The sequence below is a fragment of the Pan troglodytes genome, chromosome 13 (genome assembly GCF_028858775.2).
Source record: "Pan troglodytes isolate AG18354 chromosome 13, NHGRI_mPanTro3-v2.0_pri, whole genome shotgun sequence".
NCBI lineage: Eukaryota > Metazoa > Chordata > Mammalia > Primates > Hominidae > Pan > Pan troglodytes.
In genome coordinates, this window is record NC_072411.2 from 69495761 (window position 1) to 69512104 (window position 16344).

The 16344-nt window shown below is 37.7% G+C and overlaps 1 protein-coding gene across 4 annotated transcripts in view; it reads left to right on the forward strand.

Moving 5' to 3' along the window:
* The window catches only part of B3GALT1 (beta-1,3-galactosyltransferase 1), a 496697-nt gene that overhangs the window by 105873 nt on the left and 374480 nt on the right, over positions 1-16344 (forward strand). For 3 of the 4 annotated variants that reach the window (XR_008546520.2, XM_024354640.2, XM_024354639.2), the window contains exon 1: positions 13491-13522. The gene's annotated coding sequence lies outside the window, so the exon portion shown is untranslated. Of the gene's footprint in view, positions 1-13421; positions 13523-16344 lie in introns of those variants that run through there. The other variant, XM_054678792.2, reaches the window with a different exon arrangement.

Here is a 16344-nt window from a genome sequence, read left to right on the forward strand (position 1 = left end):
GATATTGGCAAATGCTTTTCATGTTTCAAATTCCTCCCACTTATAAGCATATGTGCTTTTGAATGTTGGGCAGATTTAAATCTTTGTGCGTGGGAAGGAGGTTGACAAGTTAGCCTTTTGGACAAAAGGGAAGAAGGACATAAAGATGTTAAAAAGCCACGTTGGCAAGTAGAGCTGGAGGTACAGGATGAAATGACACCCTTGGGGTAATGTGACCCAATCTCAGGTTATATTCTATTGTGCCCACGCCCTGTGCCTGGCTACACATTTGCCACTCCAGGCCATGCAGTGATTCACCATATAGAATAGTCAGACCTGAGTCTTTGAACAAAAACTAGCTGCCAAGAACAGTTTAAGAATCATAAGAAGAATAAAATTAGGTGATTAGACAGAAGAAAGAGGAAGGATGATACAGTACGATCCTATAATAATGCAAAAGTAAGTTCCAAAGAAACGTTTCTACTAAGTCTGAAATATATTACTTAGTTTTATCCCGATTGTAAGTTACCAGACCATTTTATGAGCGCTATAATGTCACTAGAAGTGCATGTCTAACAAAATAATAGAGTACATTACCAATTCTGCTGTGATGGCTACTGCAGAGAAACTATTAGACCCATTTGTCAATGTACCTTGGTGTCTAACAATTTTAAAGAATAAGTAGTTGTGGAAACTGTTCAGCATTTTAAAGACATCATTTCTCCTCAGACACATTCCATTGAATCATCAATTTTGGGTACATCTATTTGTCCACCCATGCTTTTCCTGTAAAGCTGATTGAAAAGAAAACAACAAAAACACATTTTGAATGGCAGAATAGAAAATACTAACGATGTATGAATTTGAAAGGTCTATTTATTGTTTCAAACAAGATTGATATTTTGTTATATTTTGGGTATTGTGCAAGTTGGCACAAAACATTAAAATAGAATATATACAAAATAGATCTTCAAAATATGAAAATCTGCTTTGCAATGAAATAAATTTGAGGTTGGAGATAGCAGTATTCGTGCCATTATAAAGAATTTCTTTAGAGTGGATACATTTAGCAGGCATTTTCAAAGCATAGCTTTAGGAACAGTTTATAGTAATAGATTAATGCAAAGGAGTTTGCTTTACCTGCTCTCCCTTCAACCTTCATTCACTGATCTTGTGTTCCCAATCCTTTATAATCCTAAACACCAACCCACTTCACCTTCCAACTATTTTAACAATTATTAAATGGGTGAGTTAATAAGAGGAAAGAAGAGAGCATGGCGATTTATTCCAAAAGAAAGAACTCCTTGTTTGCTCTGTGCCCTTGAGGAAGTCAGTTCTGTCAATCATTAGATAGGGGGCTGGACTCGGTAATCCATGAAGTCCCTCCCAGATCTACTGTGTTAAGATGCTAAGTGAGGACGCTAAAATCAAGGCTCATAAAAAAACAAAAGCAAATGGCAGTGTGAAACCAACTTTCTTTTTTTTTTTTTAGGATTATTATAGTTTTTTTTAAAATTATACTTTAAGTTCTAGGGTACATATGCACAATGTGCAGGTTTGTTACATATGTATACATGTGCCATGTTGGTGTGCTGCACCCATTAACTCGTCATTTACATTAGGTATATCTCCTAATGCTATCCCTCCCTCCTCCCCCCACCCCATGATAGGCCCCGGTGTGTGATGTTCCCCACCCTGTGTCCAAGTGTTCTAATTTGTTCAATTCCCACCTTTGAGTGAGAACATGTGGTGTTTGGTTTTTTGTCCTTGCGATAGTTTGCTGAGAATGATGGTTGTGTGAAACCAGCTTTCTAAATTTTCTTCAAATATTTGAAAACAACTTTGCAGATATAAGCTTCAGCATTATAATATTTTGGATTGTATGCTACTTGGGAGGCTGGGGCAGGAGAATGGTGTGATCCCGGGAGGCGAAGCTTTCAGTGATCCTAGATCGCGCCACTGCACTCCAGCCTGGGCAACAGAGTGAGACTTCAGCTCAAAAATAAATAAATAAGTAAATAAATAAATAATAAATAAATAAAAGAAATGCTGTTTACTAGTTTTGGGACATGGAGTAGATCACTTCACCTTTATAAACCAAAATTTCCCACTGTGTAAAACAAGAATACTGATATTAGTGTATAGGTAGTTGAAGATTAAATGAGGTAGTACAGGCAAAAGTTTAGTTCCAACAAAATGTTCAGTAATATTAGCATTTATTATTATTATCTAGATGTGTATTGGCAATAATTAATGTATTCAGTTACTAATTCAAAAATGTGCATGTATATTTTAGATCAAGCATTGCATTAAATGCTAGGGACCCCACAGAACAAGCTCTTCTTCTCCCTGTTAGTTACTATTTGATTATTTAAGAGTGAACTGATATATGTTTGTGGGAGAGCATATATTTTGAATGTATTAGCTTTTGTTTTAAAACTCTGTATGACTGAGATGGAAATGTAACAAGATTCAAGTGAGTAAAACATAACTTTCATATTTCTGCTAGTAAGCACAATTCAACTCTGGTCTTCTTTTTATTGGTAGCAGAAAATTCAGTCTTGGAATTTGAGATAACTTGGCTACCTCCTATCTCAAAGTGATCCTCTTTGGGTTCAATTCAGGATATCCCACCACTGTAATCACCCAATGGGTTTTTCTTGCCTGCTGCACAGACAAAACCAGTTCACCGAGACCGGTATTGTAATAAAGAAAGAGTTTAAGTAATGCGATGCTAGCCACGTGGTAGAATCACTTAAAACAGTCAAAAGGCTCAGAGGGTTAGAGGCTTTCAAATAGTTTTGTGGGCAGAAGACTACAGAATAGGTGCTGCTTATTAGCTGGGGAACCAATTTTCCACATCATAGGGATGTGGAAAATGGCCCTCATGCGCTGAGTCTGCCTCTGGCTGGGGCCACAGGATGATTGTGGATTGTGTCTGGATGGGGTCAGTCAGTTGCCGGAATGCGAAAGTCTGTAAAACATCTGGAAAGAGCAATCTTGGGTTCTACAGTCATGATGTTAACTATAGGAGCAGTTGATGAAGCTATAAATCTTGTGACCCCTGGCTACATGACTCTTGAGCAGTAAGGGATTATAGAAACCATGCCTACATTTTAGCAGACTTCATGCCCCTCCCACCTAATCTTGTAGCCTTCCATTAGTCTTACAAAGGCAGTTTCAGCCCCCAGAGAGGGATCAGTTTTAGGGAGGGACTATTACCATCTTTGCTTCAAAGTTAAAGGATAAACTAAACTCCTCCCATGCCTAGCCAGCCCCACACCCAGGAATGAGCGAAGCCAGCAGCCTGCGAGGCTAGAAGCAAAATGGAGTCAGCCATGCTCAATTTCTCCCACTGTCGTAACCTCTGCAAAGGAGGTTTCACAGTTAGGGCTGCCCACTCTGCAGCTTTGTGCAGCTGTGGACTCCCATGACATCAAGCTGGAGTGACTCTTTAGGCTTGCTGATTGTCAACCCTTAACTCTGTTTTGTTCCTCAGCCATGGTGTTGAGAACTTGTGAGTGCTAACAAACAACAAACAAACAAACAAAACCACCACAGGTGGGGCAGGGACTATCTTAGGCCTTCTCTTTACCCAGAGCTGCCTTGCTGACATTTCCACCTATTGCAGCTTAGTTTGTTGAAGGCAATCATCAAGGTTATTTTCTTCTCAAGTTTCAGAGTTCACTGGGAGTGAGTCCCCAGTACAAGAGTGACTAAATATTTTGGGAAGTTTCTATCACCCAGCTGGCCAGAGTTTCAACCCCAGAGCAGGTTCAGGGAAGAGGGCAACCCATACTGTCTACACTCCTTTTGTTTCACTTTCCCTATCCTCTTCAGTGCTGTAGAAAAACTGCTCATATGGCATCACTTATCTTTTCCACCTTCACTGTGGCCTTGAACCCTTTGCTCCCAGTCCTATAAGATTTGGTTCTTGATATTTAAATCCAAGCTTTTGGAACTTTTTTTCTCTCCAGCAGCTGGTACTTGCAATTCAAAACCATGGTTTTAAAGACGATTGTCTGCACTGTTGACTTACAAAGGTCAAATTAGTTGCTCAAAGGCCAAAAATGTGCATCTTTGTTCTCTCTGAATCAACCTTACCCTGAGGCATAAAGTCCTTTTTGCTGCTTATATATGGTAGAAAAACATAACTAAAATAAATTGAAAAATTCTTCACTTACTTTAATATCAAAATACCCCACTACAGAACAAACCCACAGTGGAATAAAATGATAGTTGTCCTGTATATTTATCTAAGTTTGCCTGTATACTTATCTAAGTTTAGCTTATCTCCATAAGCTAAAATAAAAACAAAACAATAAATGTTTTAATTATATACCTCTGTAGTCTAACTTAAATAATGTTCCTCCATTAAAACAAAATTAATGCTAAAATGTTTTTGCTATAATAGAGCTGCACATGCTGTCACTAAATTTGCTTTTCCAAAATGTTTCAACACGGCCATGCTGTCTTGGTACAATCTTAGCTATAAACATGATTCATTTATATATTGAATGCCTATGTGCCAGGCACTAAGTGTAAGCAACTGAGAAAGAATGATGGTCATGTCCCTAATTTCCTAAATGCTGAGAATTCCTCTCTGACCAAATGAATATCATTTTTCAAACAGTAACAGCCTCCTAAAGCTTGCCTTTCCAGGAAGTTCACAGCCAAACCTGGAATCTTCACCTGTTCTGTATGGTGGTAGAGTTAATTGTGTGTTTTGTATTTCTTTCTCCACCACTGGAGAGAGCACTCTGTTACATGCCCAAAAGAGTTATTTCAGGATACACAATTTTAAGGCAGAGTTAAAAAGTTAAAGGCAGAGTTTAAAATCCTTTTTTTGAAGGCAGAGATTAAAAGTCTCTTTTAAGTGAATAGTATACAGAAAAACAATGTATTTCTTTTTTTTTTAGAAAACAATTAAAACATATTTCCAACCTAACAGCTGTTATTTTCCCAAGATACAGTTAGCTGTAGAAGGGTAGGAAATGATTCTGTAAGTTTAAACAGCACAAATTTTGTGTCATTCCTTTCCTCCTGCCTTCTTGCTTTCAAATGGATGCAGCATAAAGACATCTCTCCTCACAGTTCTTGGTTAATAAAATAATCTCATAGTCTGACTCTAATATTACTAAACTCAAATGAATAATATATCAAAATCTGAAGAGATGAATCATATTTTTTGGCTACACGGGGGCTTTCAAATCTCCATTATGTCTAGGTTTTTAAAACAAAAACATTTATTTTGAGCTTTCTTTATTCTTATAGTACATGATCTGATGGGAAGTTAGTATGAATTAAAGATGATCATGAGATTAAAATAAATTAACTCTTTCAGGACACCAGAGTTTTATAACTTAGACACTACATTTTCACAAATGCAAAATTTGAAATATACATTGTTCACCTCCTCCAGGCCATTGTTTCTCAAACTTCTACAATATATACTGTGTCTTTAAGACAAAAACAAAAACTAGTACAAAAATCTTCTCTTCGAACCCCAGTGTTAAATCATTTTTATTACATTGTTACTTAAAAATATGCAAACAAAACCAAGCATAAACCTGACCAACACAGTGAAACCCTGACTCTACTAAAAATAAAAAAATTAGCCGGGCATGGTGGCAGGTGCCTGTAATCCCAACTGCTAGGGAGGCTGAGGCAGGAGAATCACTTGAACCCAGGAGGCAGAGGTTGCAGTGAGCTGAGATGGCACCACTGCACTCCAGCCTGGGCAACAGAGCCAGACCCTGTCTCAAAAAAGAAAGCCAAGCATAAACACTCTGTGCTTATATCTCTCACAAAACATAATTATAACGCAGTGTGCTGTATTATGATAATTCTAATATTTTGTGGAGCCTCTGCACAGTATCGTTGTTTGCCTTTTACTATCTCTGTTCTTTTCTCATTAAAATTTCTTGAGACCAATGGCCAGGCGGGGTGGCTCACGCCTGTAATCCCAGCACTTTGGGAGGTGGAGGCAGGCAGATCACCTGAGGATGGGAGTTCGAGACCAGCCTGACCAACATGGAGAAACCCCCTCTCTACTAAAAATACAAAATTAGCTGGGCGTGGTGACGCATGCCTGTAATCCCAGCTACTCGGAAGGCTGAGGCAGGAGAATCACTTGAACCTGGGAGATGGAGGTTGTGGTGAGCTGAGATCGCGCCATTGCACTCCAGCCTGGGCAACGAGAGCAAAACTCCATCTCAAAACAACAACAAAAACAACAAAAACTTCCTGAGGCCAAAACGATAGTATCTACAAACATAAACACTGGGTTCATATGGCAGTACTTGGCTAAATTATTATGGGAAATCAAAACACAAATAAGAATATTCAAAGATAATTTTCCAAAGGGACAAATTCAAATATAAAAAACTATCAAAATGTTATTTAACTCAGTTATTAACAAGGAAACCAGTAAAATGTTAACTGGTTTAATATAGAATTCAAATTAATACACATATATGGTTGAGTCAGGAATGTTGAAATGAATCTACAAATAGATGAAAAACTGGCTTTTTCCCCTAGGTTGCAGTGGAGAGAAAGATCAGTTGTTCCTCCACCAAAAGGAATTTACATGTCTTTGGATAAGTATTATTTTAATTGCTACCATCTATATATAATTTATAGCCTTGTAAAATAGCTCAATCAGCCCTCCATAGAATCAGATAACTTGAAACTATATGTTAAATATATGTTAAATAATGCCTGCTTTTCCAATGAAGATACCTGGTGTTCTTTTGGTTCATTATTTGGCTCATAATTTGTTCATTCAGTATATTTAAGAGGAATGTACAGACCCTATAGAACCTATCCATGGATCGTATGGAAATTCCGAAACCCTCTGTCTCTATTGCACACAACAAGCATCTTCAATGGAGCTATCTCTGTTAAGAACTGACCTCTAGCCACATATAGAAGCTCCATATGAGCCCTATTGTCTTTAAGGAATATATGGCTCTTACTTCAGATATAAACATAAGCAACCTCTTTTAATAAGTTGGATGACCTCTTCTGAGGGAATAAGTATGACAACTAATCTCACATCTTTATATGTGAAAATTTTTGCCTAAGGACAGATAATTACAATGATAAGCCAAGCCTTCAGTAAAAATGTATTGAGTTTTGTTCTTTCTTTTTTTGGGAGGGAGTGGAGTGGAGAGCAATTACTATACCCGGTACTGTACTGAGTACTTTATGTCAACAAAAAAAAAGTCAAACTCTATAAAGTATTTAAAAAGGTTTATTTTGAGCCAAATACGAGTGGCTAAGGCCCAAGACAGTCTCAAGAAGTACTGAGAACGTGTGCCTAAGGTGGTTGGATTACAACTTGATTTTACACATTCTAGTGGGACAGAACTTACAGGCAGGCGTCAATCAATACTATGAGTTATACATTGTTTCAATCCATAAAAGTGGGACAACTAGAAGCAGGGTCTTCTAGGTCATAGGTGGATTTGAAGATTTTCTGATTGGCAATTTGTTGAAAGAGTTAAGTTATTATCTGAAGACCTGGAATCAATAGAAAGGAGTGTCTAGGTTAAGAAGAGATTGTGGAGACCAAGGTTCTATTATGTAGATGAAGTCTCATAAGTGGCTACCCTTAGAGGCAATAGGTGGCAAATGTTTCCTATTCAGATCTTTAAAAGGTGCTTAACTCTCAGCTAATCTCTTCAGGCTCAGAAAAAGAACTAGAAAGGGAAGGGGATTCGCTGCAGAATGTACACTTCCCTCACAAGAGACAGCTTTGCCGTGGCCATTTCAAAATATGTCCAAGAAATATATTTCAGGGTAAAATAATTTCTTTCAGGGCCTGCAGTCTGTCATGTGATGCTAGACTAGAGTGAGTTAGAATTCGGTATCTTACAGCTGTAAAGATACTTTTACATTTTGTCATTCTTAAGATCTCTGTTTCAGTGCTAATGCTGGTCAGTTGTGCCTGAATTCCAGAGGGAAGAGAGTATAGTAAGGCATGTCCAACCCCCACTTCCCATCATGGCCTGAACAAGTTTTTCAGGTTTACTTTGGAATCCTCTTGGCCAAGAGGAGGGATCCATTCAGTTAGATGGAGGGCTTAGAAATTTATTTTTGGTTTACATGCATATATATTATTTCATTAAATATCAAAATATAATGCTATTAATGTGTACATTTTATGGGTGAGAAAATTCTGCCTGAACCACCCACATGGCAAGTTTTGAAAAAAAGATTATTTGAATGGAAAACAGGACAAAACCAAGTGTGTCCTGTTTGTGTAAGCATTTAATGAGGTCTTCTGTAACTAACAATCAGGATAGTATCTTAATTAGATTAGATGGAACAACTGGTTTGCTATCCCAAAGTCAGATGTTCAGTCAATATTTATGGAACGTGTCCTAGTCATTCTCACTTCATCTGGGAAATTGAGTGTCCAGGCTACATATTTCATAGTGCTATGTATACAGTTGTCATAGCACTTGACAAATGGCATTAAGTTATCTTGTATGTGTTTATGTCTCCTTTGACTTCAATGGCTAAGCTATGAAGTTAATTTAGAGGAATGGCCATGTGTCCTTAGTACTTTGCATGAAGACTGCCATATCCTAGGAGCTAAATATATGCTTTTGAATTAATCTAAACTATGCATATGCATTAAAGATAAGCCGTAAATTTGAACCTCTGGAAAAATTTACTCCCAAGTCACTAGTTCCAAAGATTTCACTTCTGTTTTCAAAATGTTCAGTGCCGTTAGTTAGATTTTAGTGTCAATAGATGCATTAAGTTATAGCTGCTTAAAATTTACTCTCAGGACACAGAGGAAAGGCTTGTCTTAGCATTAGATACAAGCCCTGCAGACTGAAGGTTGTGATATCTTTGGGCGTTACTGGAGAAGAAAGCCATGGCCATGAAAAACCATTAGAAATCATCTAGAATTCTGTACCACAATTATGTATCTAATGGATTGAAATTTGAGAAAGTCTTAAGTGCAAATATTTATGAGATTCTTCAGGCCGGACGTGGTGGCTCACACCTGTAATCTCAGCACTTTGGAGGCCAAGGCAGGTGGATCACAAGGTCAAGAGATCAAGACCATCCTGGCCAACATGGTGAAACCCCAACTCTACTAAAAATACAAAAATTAGCTGGGTGTGGTGGCGCATGCCTGTAGTCCCAGCTACTCAGGAGGCTGAGGCAGGAGAATTGCTGGAACCCAGGAGGCAGAAGTTGCAGTTAGCCGAGATCGTGCCACTGCACTCCAGCCTTGTGACAGAGTGAGACTCTGTCTCAAAAAAAAAAAAGAAAAAAAAAGAAAAGAAAAGAAAAAGAAAAGAAAAGATTCTTTATATCTCACAAACTAAATACCACATTTCCTTTAAAGTACCGTATTTAGGCCGGGCACAGTGGCTCATGCCTGCCCAGCGCTTTGGGAGGCTGAGGCGGGCGGATCACTAGGTCAAGAGATCGAGACCATCCTGGCCAACATGGTGAAACCCCGTCTCTACTAAAAATACAAAAACTAGCTGGGTGTTGTGGCGCACGCCTGTAGTCCCAGCTACTCAGGAGGCTGAGGCAGGAGAATCACTTGAAGCCGGGAGGCGAAGGTTGCAGTGAGCCGAGATCACACCACTGCACTCCAGCCTGGTGAAAGAGTGAGAACAAATTAAAAAAATTTAAAACAAGTACCATATTTATGAGAAAGTAAATATGAAAGAATGACGAGGAAATACAGAGAACTGATACTCACATTGGCCAAAAGAAAGAATAGAAAGCAAAAATATTAAAGTGGGATTGGGAGAGTAGAAATTGGAGAATTAGAAGGAAATATCACACAAGAATGTTGGGAAAATGTTCTGTTATGTTAACTCCTTTAATTATCAACCATTTGGCTGTAGAATAAAAAATAAAACATGAGATTTAAAAATGTTTATATTTTTGTTAAAATATGTACTTTAAAAAAATATTAAATATGTGAAATGTATGCAAACAGGAACTATAATTCCTCATCAGTAATAAAAGATTTCTTTTGAATTTATCACTGACCAGAGTGAGAAAGTAATGAAACTGTCCTTGTAGAGTTAGGATTCAAATCTGACCATGTTTTCTGAGGGTGTAAAGTGGCTCATCTATTTGAATTAGTTGTTTCAAGTCCCACTTACTTTGTTCAGAAGGCCACTTTTTGTCCTGCCAGTAGACTGTAGCCCAAACCCTAAATTGTCTGGTCAGAGACTGGGAAGGTAATGTTGTGCATGTTTTGCTGATTAAATATAAAACATTCAACATCCTTTATGGCCTCAGTTTAAAGTAAGCTTCTCATTCCAAAGCGTATTTTTTGAACTACCCACTGTTATTAGCATGTTTCCTCTTAGAGTATTCTTTAACAGATATTGGTTTCCTTCTAGACAGTTTCACAAAATAACAATAGGTTAGCCTTCCTTAGAAGGCTTAAAAATCCAATAACTCTTTATATGGTTCATATTTTATTTATTTTTCTCATGTTAATAATATTCTTTTATCTGTTTAATCTTATGACTCCTCTCATTTTGGAGAGATTTTGAACAAATTGGTTGGGAAACCAAAAAAGAAACAAGAGGATTTTTTAATACTAGTTAGACTATAAAATATTTTCATATGCTTTAAAAATGGGATTGCCCACAGAAGGACTTCATTTTAAAGTGTGAGTTTGGTAGTAGTGAGGGGGATATATGTATCTGAAAGCATTTTATATTGGAAAACGGGTCTATTTGTGGTTATACTTTGTTTGTATATCAAATACTGCACCTGTCACAAGCTTGGATTTATCGTGAGTATGCATAATGCTTGCTTTTGGGAAAGCCTGCAAATCCCCCATTGGCAACAGAATGACCAGAAGTAGATGCACCTGTCTTCCCAGCTGGGACTTGCTCATGGAAAAGAAGGTCATTTAACACCATGTTATTCCTGTGGACAGCTGTATATGTAAAATGCCTTAGGACATAGACGACCTAAATTCTGTTAAAAAAAAGGTCTTCAATGGCCAAATGAAATTTGACTTTGAAAAGTATTTTAATGTTTTGATTCATTAGATTTGGAGCATATATAGGGTTGGTTTAATAGAAAAACATTATTTGTTTTGCTTTGGTCTAAGCACTCTATCAGCTTTTAATGACTCAGCAAACACCAATATTTTCAGCACACATTGGCTTAGGGTTTAGTATAAAGTAGTTCATTCTGTTTTGATGCAACTCTTGGTTAAAATATAGGCCTTCTCCCAATGCTACAGTGATAATTCTTTGTTTTTGTCTACTTTAATTGTCTATTTTCCCCCAACAGACTCTAATGTCTGTGAGAATAAGGGCTGTGTCTATTTTGCTAACCATTATTTTTTCTAGCACACTGCCATTGTATTAATTCTGGGTATATTTGTGCTTAGTAAATCTTTCTCAACTGGATAAATGAATGAAGGAATAAAGAATTGGTTTTCACTGTACAGTTCATCTTAAAGACTGTCACTCAAAATCATACCAAAACTTGAGAAGCCTCAGTCCTATTGTTTGTCTGTTTGTTTTTTAATGTAAGTACAAGTTGAGTTACAATAAAGTATACAGATTTTAAGGTCACAGTTCCGTGAATTTTGTCAAGTATATACACCCATGTAACCATTATCCAATCAAGATAGAGAATTTTTTCATTATTCCAGAAAGTTCCCTCTTGCTACATTTCTGTCAATTCCTCACAGCCACTGTTCTGATGATCATTATAGCTTATTTTTGCCTTTTCTAGAACTTCATATAAATGTAACTATATAGTATGCACTTTTTTGTGTCAGGCTTGTTTCATGCAACTTTAAGATTTTTCGATTTATCCATAGATGTTTAATTGAATTCTTGGGAATCAGGAACTTAGCCATGTTAAAAATAAGATTAATAATGAAGGACTATGATATTACAAAAAAAAATACTTTGTGTCTCCTTGGAGGATTTATTGATGACATTTTCCCCAATCTACAACTACGTGCTTTTAAGAATTCTAAAAATATACAGAATGATTGTTAGAAGTAGAGTTCAGAGGTGCCATCAAACTAACGTCATTGTACTATGAACTTCCATAGGCAGATCATTTGATAAGCCAAGCAGATCAAGAGGGGCACATTTTAGAGCAGGTAACTCAGCCCGGGCTTTCTGACTTCTCCAGTGTTATACATCACTACACCATTGGCGTCCTTTTTCCACAACACACTTCTGTAGATAATGACCTATGCATAACAGTTTGTAAAAGTTAAGGAAAGGCTGCAAAATTAGGAATTCCACTGAAAGTCTTCTTTAAAATAGATTTTTCAGTAACAGATAACTGGGGTGTAGAGGTGTTTGGGTTGAATTGCAACAAGGTTTACAAAGAAACAGTCAGTTTGCAGGCAGTGGAAAGAAGCTTGCCAAGTAAAGCCTGTAGAAAATGGCTTCATTGGCCGGGCGCGGTGGCTCACGCCTGTAATCCCAGCACTTTGGGAGGCCGAGACGGGCGGATCACGAGGTCAGGAGATCGAGACCATCTTGGCTAACACGGTGAAACCCCGTTTCTACTAAAAATACAAAAAATTAGCCGGGCGTGTTGGCGGGCGCCTGTAGTCCCAGCTACTTGGGAGGCTGAGGCAGGAGAATGGCGTGAACCCGGGAGGCGGAGCTTGCAGTGAGCCGAGATCGCGCCACTGCACTCCAACCTGGGAGACAGAGCAAGACTCCGTCTCAAAAAAAAAAAAAAAAAAAAAAAAAAAAAAGAAAATGGCTTCATTGAATTAGAACAGTCTGTGATCAACTGCCAAAGCCAGCTTATTTTCCTTGCGAGTTCCAGAAAAGAATGCCTGAGACTTTGTGTTGTTGGAAGGCTATCTTATAGAACATGCTGGCAGAACACACTTTTTCACTGGCTCACGTCAGTATTATTACAGACTTGATGGGGTACTTTGGGATTTGGTAGGGATTTTTACATTAGAAAAACTTAGGCATAGGAGATTAGGAACCAAATGTGTTAGTTTATCATAGCAGAGTAAAGCAACAAGACAGTATTAAGGAAGCCACAGACAAGACTGTTTAGAACTAACAATATTCTACTTCTCTTGTGGAAATACTTGCTATTATAAGTGAGACCGCAGAATAAAATTAATGTCTAGGGAAAGTAAGCAAATAATTGTGGAAAATTGTTAAAATGACTTTATAACCAGTAAAGACATCGTTTATTCAAAGACAAATGTCTTTGAATAAACGGATAAGGAGGAGATTATAATGATATAAAGGGAGAAAATTCCTTTTCAAATTAAGTGTTCCTCAAGTGCTGATTGTTTTGTGCAGAATAATTTGATGTAAGATATGTGGAAATTTTATGAACTGGTAAAAAGAGAATCTGAACAACTTGAAACAAAGTGCTAATGTCAGCTGAAGTGCCTCCAAAGTTACTCATATATTTTTCTTTCCTTTTAGACCCATTAGAAACGCTTCAAGAGCTGCTCAGTCCAGGAGTGGAGGGATTTTGTGAAGACACAGATGCTCCCTAAAAGGAGTGCAGAAATTTTCATCATAGGGTAATAGCCGATTCCTATTTTTGATTTGATAGTCTTTGAATATTTACAAAACTGTGATATAAAAATAGATGATATTATTCAAAATGTTAAGTATGCTCTGAATTTGCTTATAGCTTTGTAGTATTTCATGCTTTATACCTTTCATGTGAAATATGATCAGAAATAATTCCTCACCAAATATTGTCTTCACATTTGGAGTAGGATAATATGTAGAAACAAGAGTAATTGCAAAGCATCAGTCTGACCACTTTGGAATAGAAGCACCATTAGCAGAGATTGCAAGGTGTTTTGTCAGGCTTCTTGCCATGACACACATGGAAAATGGTAATATTCCTAGGATACACTGTGAGGGGCCTGCTCACAAGCAGAGATGACTGGCACTGCTGAGCAGCTCCAGGGCTGAAGCCTTGGCATCTTATTAGCACATCTGTAAACCCTTGTGTTGGGGAGCTGTGCTGCTGAGCAATACAACCTTTCCTTTTGGAAAGCCCTACAGTGTCTGCTGCTTTTTATGCATGTCTGTGATTGAAATCTGGACTTAGAGGAGTTTTTCTTAGGAAAAAATGAAGACATTGGGTTCTAGATTTTCAGTGGAAGTTAATTTTACCTAAAGATTGACCAGTATTCCTGATCTTGTGTCAAGAAACTTGAACTTGGAATCTTTTCCTTTTTCTTCTCCGTTAACAAAATGATAAAGAAGCTCTTCCTTCGAGGACCCAGGGGCGCATCTCAATTCTGGCAGGATCCCTTGTTTTCTTAGGGTTCTGGAGAAATTTACACAAGACAAAATTTTGCCCCCAGGGTAATGAGAACTCCCCATAATCTGAGGTAGGTGTGTATTTTTAGGCCTCACTTCAATATTTGGACTAGGCCGGGTAACTCCTGATTCTGTTGTGTTAGTAGTCATTCAAAAAATGTTTACGTGCTCAGCAGGTTCTGCACCTGACTCAAAGCCAGACTGAATATTGAAGAGTTGTAGGTTTCAGGCTAATGGGGCCTGAATACTCTGTGGTATTTCTTCTGTACCTTATTCCAATATCATCACAGGTACCACCTCGGGAATAAGAAGTAACAACTGGGAAACCAGGGGTATCACCATAAAAGGCTGCAGTTACAGTTCTAGAAGTTGTCTCATCTGACCAGAATTGTAGTCTTTGTTTGGTTTGGTTTAATTTTAACAACTTCTGTGTCTTTGGTTTTACTTTTGCTTTTTTTTTTTTTTTTTTCCATTAACAGACTTTTTAAAGAGTAGTTTTATGGGCTGGGTGCAGTGGCTCACGCCTGTAATCCCAGCACTTTGGGAGGCCAAGGCGGGCAGATCACGAGGTCAGGAGATTGAGACCATCCTGGCTAACATGGTGAAACCCTGTCTCTACTAAAAATACAAAAAAATTACCCAGGCGTGGTGGCGGGTGTCTGTGGTCTCAGCTACTCGGGAGGCTGAGGCAGGAGAATGGCGTGTACCCAGGAGGCGGAGCTTGCAGTGAGCCAAGATCACACCACTGCACTCCAGCCTGGGTGACAGAGCAAGACTCCATCTCAAAAAAAAAAAGTGATTTTATGTTTTCAGAAAAATTAATTGGAAAGTACACAGAGAGCTTCCACATAATCCTCTCGCTCAATCCACACTCAGTTTTCACTGTTATTAACCTCTTGTATTAACATGGTACATTTGTTACAAGTGATGACTCAGTATTGCTAGAGCCTTATAAACTAAAGTCCATAGTTGCATAAGGTTTCAGTCTTTATATTGGATATTTTGTGGGTTTTGACACACATATAATGACAAATTTCCATTACTGCTGTATCACACAGAATAGCTTCGCTGCTCTAAAAATCCCACATCTTCCTCTGATTCCCTCTTCTCTCCCTCCACTGAAACCTGGCAATCTCTGATCTTTTTACTTCCTCCATAGTTTGACCTTTTCCAGAATGACATATAGTTGGAATAATGCAGTATGTAGCCTTTCAGTTTGGCTTCTTTTACAAAGCAGTATGCTTTTAAGGTTCATCTATGTTTTTCTGTGGCTTAATAGCTCATTTCTTTTTATCACTGAATAATATTTCATTGGACGGATGTACCATAGTTTACCGATTTACCTAATGAAGGATATCTTGATTGTTTCCAAATTGGGAATTACTTTTTTAAGTCACTGTAAATATTTGTTTGCAGATTTTTGTGTGGACAGAAGTTTTCAACTCATTTAGGTATATACAAAGGAGTATTATGACTGGATCAAGTGGTAAGAAAGTGTAGTTTCATAAGGAACTGCCAAACTGTATTTCAAAGTAGCTGTAACATTTTGCATTCCCACCAGCACTGAAAGAACCTTCCTGTTGCCTCACATTTTTACAAGCATTTGCTTTTGTCAATGCTTAGAGTTTTAGCAATGCTAATAAGTATGTTGTGGTTTTTCATGGTCTCATGTTCTAACATAATAAACTGTAAAAGAGAGTGTGACTGCCCAAAAGACTCTGAATTCTTAGCTACTATGAATTTTTTCAGTATGCACTTTGTAATAACAGTGATCAAGAATCTGAGGTTTTCCCTGACAGCACCAAGATTAGTGTGTGTTATATCCAAGTGTGTGTATTTAGAGATGTGTGTATGTGTGTGTGTACCTAGTATTCTCTGTTATAGAAAGAGGTCATAATAGGCAAAGACTCTTTTAATAATACACCATTGAAATAAAAATATGCAGAAGATATAAAAGATTCTGGCTTGTTTAAATATGCATATTCTATAGATCTTGATATTAAAATAGGCCATGTTTGATGCTGTTCAAAGTTAGCTTTCTGGCATGAACTACAGTGTTATATAT